Below are 6,623 nucleotides of genomic sequence, written 5' to 3'. Positions count from 1 at the left end.
TGTGGCTGTTGTACAGTGTGTACCTGCTGTTTATAAAGGGTTAACAGATCATCAATAGATGCAATAAGCATGTTAAAAACATGAGTAGTCTGTGATCCACATGGTTATAAACGTATCAGTTGATGGTTGTAGAGATGGTCTTCAGCAGTGTTATAAATAGAGCTCATCAAAATATAGAAAAGTGTTTCTCCAGAATATTTCAATGACCCAAAGTTGTTTTCAGTTCAAAGGGTTTGAAATATGTGTTCTTTTATTTTAAAAAATGCTTGAAAAAAACATACCATTTATCTTCTGTTTTTATTTGATAAAAATATAATCAAAATGGATATTGACACTTTGTCCAGTGAATTTTCAAGGATGGAGCTGATTTGCTCTCTAAGGCACTGATCCTGCAGAGAGTTGCTATGCAAACATTTAGGGCATCTTCATCACCGTTAGGTTTACAGCTGTTCCTTCACATTTCACAAGAAATGCAAAGCAAGTCAGATCTGCAACAGAGATTTTTGTTCTTATTGCTCTGGTTTTTGTCTGTAGCCTCACTTGTTGGATATTTCATAGTTTCAAAGACAGAGAGGCATAAGGTTTTGTCAGGCTGAAATGGACAACAAGCACCATCCCTATGTCTGGTAACAACGGAAAGAGAAACTGGCCAACATGTATTATACATTGACAGCAGTGTTAAGCCAAAATAAATCTCTGAAATCATGGAAGAGTTCCCAGGCATATGTGCTCATTTGTTATGGTTCCTTTCAAGGAGGAGGAGGTTCCTGCTAAGGTTTTACAGGAGCACTTGAGCTTCAGCAGATACCCTTTGTGTATGGACTGGAGTAAAAGTGAGTAATGGTGCGTCTGTGACAGTTCTGAGGCTGAGGAAGGATGCTCAGGTCCATCACATGCTTTCACATCTGCAAGAGCTGGAGAAAGCTGTAGCTGTCATAAAATCTAGGTTAGGTTTATGTTTTTGCAGCAGGACACATATTACACAAAGAAAACAGTGGGAGGCAGGACATCTCCTTTCTCATGAAAACTGCTGAGAGATTTCCTTGTACCATGCAAGGATGAAACAGATGGCAGAAGGACCTGTCTCAAAAGTAAAGGGACACCTGGGAAGAGCATGGTGTTCCAGCTCCCAGGTGAACATAGTAGCAGTATTTGTCAGGAAGAAAGCTTATTTGTTGACAACAGATACACAATCCCTTGTGCTAGATCCCACAGGGGCAGCTGTGTGGAGACATGGCCCTCGGAGGCTCTGCTCCTCCAGAAGGTTTCTACACAGATGATCCTGAGCCCACGGATAACCTGGGAGTGACCCAGGCAAACAACAAATATGCTTGTCAACTGCTGGGGTGGCTGAGGGAGGAGTGGGGACCACTCTTCTAGTGACACTTGCAACCATCCTGAGACAATGAGCCTTTTGACCAGAACATGGTTTATATGCAGAGTTTCTGCAGATCTTTGACCAACCTCTGCCATGTGCAAACCCTAGTCACACAGAAACCTGCTTCAAACCAGAAACTATGTAATTTCCTCATGAAATACCACTTTTGGTGAGCTTTGTCTTAGCTACCTGTTTGCCTTGTGTTATTTGACCTCGAAGACCACAGGGAAAATCTGTATGACTTGGCACCAAGTACGGCAAGTTGAAGAGGAGCAGGTGGTTCTTGAAAGCCGAGGAGCTCACACATCCTTGCAGGGAGGGCCAGAAAGACTCTCCTTGAGAAGTCAGCTCTTGCAGCAGCTGAAAAGAGCACCGACATGTGGCTCCCCCTGTCCTGGCTCAGGCAGAAGTTAAGGCCACATTGAAGCTGCTAAGAACAGAGGTGATATGAACCCAGTACAGGCAAGAGGAGAGTCATCCCTAATGCCTGACAATCCTTTTCAAAGCAAAAGTGGTGTCCTACTTTGATCCACCTATGAAGTATTGTTCTGGGGTTTTGGAAAAATTATAAATGATTCTGGCTTTCCAGTATAAATAAGGGTGTTTCCAGTATCTACAAGGAGTTTGCTCCTGTACCATTCAAATTCAAACTCCCATCAACATGACTACATTAAGATCAAGTCCCAAAGGAACAAGGGCCAGACCACGCTCCCAAGACCCATAGATAGGCTGTCTGGTGCTTCCATCCTTCCACAGGGGGTACAGGAAATCTAGAAAAATTAGGAGCCTGCTTCTGCTCAGGATTTGTCAGGTCAACCAGGAGACTTTCTAGAGCCTTTCACTCTCCAAGTTTTTATACTATCGCAGGTTTAGGTCTACAAAAATCTCTAGCCGAGCAAAGCAAAACAGTCTTTGGTAGCTCTAAAGTGATATTCAGAGGGAAAGTGTCAAGTCTGGTGTTAGAACATGCAGAATTCAGACTATTTTTCCATTGTTGGTTTTGGTGATGCATAACAGGGATATGTATTTTTTTTAAAGACTTCCCATGAACAGCAGTTATTCCCCCTTGTAGCTGAAATCCTCATTATTACTTTACTCCTTGCCTGAGTGCACTTGAATGATATCATTGCCTCTGGGCCATGAATCCCAAAATCAGGGAGGGAACCCAGGTCAAGGACTCAAACCAAAACTCCCTGAATAGGGCAAGAGTCTTTCTATTGGCCTGAGTATGTTTGGATTCAGGGTCTTAATGAACAATTTGTTTAGAAATGCAATAACAAATTTGCTCCTTACACTTCCAGTTTCTCACTATGTGAATCTATGTCAAGCAAAATAACTGTAACATTCCCCTCAATACAGAAAGTCATGCACTCACTGCAGCTTTAAATATGAAGTTAATGTAGTACCCATTTGTCTGCTCTCTCTGGGGGAAACACTTCCATCTCTACTCCCCTGGGGTTACACATGACAGCAATTGCCTCTTACATGGTACGAAACACGTACAAGGATTTCATCGTGTTTGTGGTTTTTTAGCTGACTCCATAAAAAAAAAGCTGTTGAGAGCCAGCAGACATTGTTTCAGTAAAAAACCTAAAAAACAGAGTGAGAGGCACAGTCATGCATCTATCTATCATCTATCTATCTATCTTTCTATTAATCCCCAGCAAAGTAGAAAGCATTGTTTGTCCTGACACATTCCCACCAGCAGTTTGTAGCAGAGCCTGAACTCAGCTGCGTACAAATGGAAAGGAGTCCTCTGTAAGGTCAATGGTAGAAGCCCAAATCTGTCCCTCCACACAGAACAAACTGGGGGTGCAGAAAGCTTCCTCAAGATCCAGCTTTTCTTTGGGCTCATCCTGCAATGCAGAGGAACCTGTGTGGACCATTTCGTCTGCAGAGGATGTGGATGGGGCAGGCTCAACAGAAGCTCTGCTGCCTTTGAAGGTGCCTCGTGCTGCTGTCCCTTGCTCTGCGGAAGGTAATTGCTGCTCCCCAAGAACTGGCACTGCAGCCCCTGCTCTCCTGGGAAGAAAAAGCATCGGTCAGAAAAGAAACCTGAGCTCCTGTGATGTGAGGAAAATCCCAGTAACAGTAATTTAAGATTCTGTGGCTGTTCCTCAAACTGCTCTGTTCTGATGTTCTCAGGCAATTTAACACCTGAAAGGCTACCTCCTCCTGTTCTCTGCTTAGTACAGAAGGAAAAGGTTTGCTTTGCCTGTAAAGAGAACATTCATTAACTGGCATTAACATGCAATTTGGTGTTCAAAAACTGCCTTATCAACAGAACATCTGAGGTAAGAGCCATCTGCACTGCAAAGGCTGCCTGCAGCTCTGCTTGATCTGTGTGGAAAGTAGCCTGACCCAAACCAGGGTAAACGGAACAGGCCAAGGTGCCAACTGAGACCAGTGAAGCCACAGTGGGAGTCTTTCCTTGCCTCATCCAGGCCAAGTCAGATTGCTTAGTACAGGCTGAGACCGCTCTCTGCTACTGACTTACTGCTGGAGCTGGTCTTAGACACTCAAGACCTCCATATATCCTCCCTATCCTCTCTGCTATGTCTTTTATATGAGGCAATAAATACATCTTGAAGGATACTGACTCCTGAGACATCTGTGTATGATCATTGCTAAAAGGAAAATCAGGTATTTCAGGTGTGTCCAGAAAGTTTCTGGGACACTAGTAACTGAAGACTAAAAAAGTCATACTGAGAGCAGGACACACTTGCATCTCTTTGCACTACACAACAGGTAATTATATACTATAGGTAGTTAGGCTGTGGGATTCACTGGCTAGTAGCAAAATTTAGAGGAGCCATTAAGAACCAGATGATTTGGATTGTTTTTCTTGGAAAGGAAACGAGTAGGGGAAAAATGTAAATATCTGTGAGATACTCACTGGTCTAGGGAAGAAAGAAGAACTTCTGGTGGCAGTGATGTGTTATTGCCACTGTTTAGAGAAGAATATTCTTGGTGGACAGCAATGCCTTGGTAGTCCTTAAGCCTGGCTGGCTTTTGTGGCTGGCACTTTTGGGGGGTGGAGGGGTGTAGGAAGCAGATGCTCAGATCCTTATCCCTTTCCTCCATCCTTCTGCAACAGTGGCAAGGAAGCAGGCTGTGTTCAGTCTTCTTTTCATCTCTTCAAGTGCATTATTTCCAATGTGAGCCAAGGAGATCAAATAAAACATCTAGAATGGAAAATGCTTATGAGTTTCATGATCATAAACCCTGCCTATAGAAAAAAAGATCTTTTTAATTGTAATTGTTTGGGGTTTTTTTTAATTAGGGAATTTGGCACTTCATCTCCATGAAATGAGAAAGCTAGCACAAGTGCATCTAACTTATATATCAAAAACCCCACCCCTGCCATGATCACAGCATTTGATCAGTATACCTACTCTGGCTGCGTGGAGAGCCCAGGAGACCCACTTAGGCCTGTGCCTTACTTGGTATTCACTGAGCAGTTGTCCTGGAGTGGACGGACAGCTTCAGGAATGAAGGAGCAGGTGTTTAAAGGCAGAAGATGAGGAATAAGATAAATCTGTACCAAAAGTACCAGGCAGCCATTCAATGTACGGAATTGGGGATGATGTTGATGTTTAGGGTCCATGGGTTACATACTTAATATGTACATTAGCATGACACAGACTTTATTGTTACAAGTCAAATAAAGCCATAGCCACGGGCATAATCAGTAATTTCCTGAGGAGGCTGTTTGAGATCCCTCTGGCTGGGGAGAACCTCTATCTCCACAGCCTTTTATTGACTCAGTGGGGCTCACAGGAATCAGCGAGGGCTTTCCCTTTCACGTAGTGCTAGGGGAACTGACCAAGGCATGGGAGGGGTATGACATTTTCCAGATTAGTGTTTGAATAACATTTAGAAAAGTCATATTGAGATCCAAGATATCTGTAAGGGTGCCCAGATGGTATTCTGTGATCACTACAGAGACGTCTCTTCTCCCAACAGAGAACATATTTTATCTGCCCCAGTGAGAGCTGTACATGCCAGGCAAGGATGGAAATGGATAGGTGAAGCAGTAGCTACTGTCATGATTGGGCACAAGGCTGGGCTTATTTGTGGGGTGTAAGTAGGTCTTTGAACAGGAAAATCAATTAATTTCAGGTTGGTGCAAGCACAGTCTAGACTAAGAAAATCAAAGCAAGTCAACATCAATTTGCCTCTGACCTGAAAAAGAAGAGAGACGACTGCCTTTTAACAGCATAGATGGATATTCACAACAGCAGTCTGAGCTTTGAAGCTCCTTTCTATTTACAGGCAGACAAGAAAGGCTTCCGTGATAGAACTGAGAGGCAAGTGTGATTGACTAACATGTGGGAAAGAAGAAAGGTGTGATGTCGGGGTTTTAATAGACCTTGCTACTAATCTGGCAGTGTGCTTACATTCAGGTTTTCAGTCAGAGTTATCTTTGTAATTATTGCCTATTTTTTGCTTAGTGGTCTTTTTGGTTAAGCTGTGGGTAATAGCTGTGCCTTGGCTTCAAGCCTTTTTGATGTCTTCATGAAAATGACATTTTTCCTCTTTCTATGCCTCAGTTCCTAGATATGTAAAATCACAGCAGTCTGAAATGCAGTGTCAGTGTTTCCAAGCACAGGAGAGGGCTGAATTTTTAACCCAGTTTCAGACAAGAAATTAGAGAACAAAGCTCTCAAAGTAGCAATACCCCAGATCCCTTTGATTTAGTTCCTAAATTCTGAAATAAACAATAATTTGATTCATATGTAGTGAATGAGAATAGCACTTAAGCCATATGATCTCTTGAGAAAATGACCTTATGCACAGGAAGATGTTCATATATCGAAGTGGCTATCAACCTGGCCCTCTTGTTCGCTCAGGTCAGAGCATGGGTAACGCAATAGTGCTGGGTGTCTATTTCCATCCATCCATTCATCCAGACATTGTCATCTTCTCAGATCACCTTTAAAGCTAGGAAGGCCAATATCATTTTCCCACCACAATAACTCATCTTCCTCTGCACCCTCATGTGTTATGTTAGTGACCACAGACACATAATGATATATGGCTCTCCATATTCTCACCACACTTCATGCACTAGAAATTGAGCAGCTACAAGGAAAAATGGAATTTCTCTCTACAGATATAAATGGATTTTTGTAAGACTGCAACTGGTCAGAAATGTCCATCATCATCACGTCACTACCTACTAAAGATCTACTCCTGTTCTCCATATACTAAACCACAAACTACTTCAGAGACTCACAAATCT

The sequence above is a fragment of the Caloenas nicobarica genome, chromosome 5 (genome assembly GCF_036013445.1).
Source record: "Caloenas nicobarica isolate bCalNic1 chromosome 5, bCalNic1.hap1, whole genome shotgun sequence".
Taxonomy (NCBI): domain Eukaryota; kingdom Metazoa; phylum Chordata; class Aves; order Columbiformes; family Columbidae; genus Caloenas; species Caloenas nicobarica.
The sequence above is the reverse complement of the archived record's forward strand: the minus strand, read 5'-3'. Positions refer to the sequence as shown.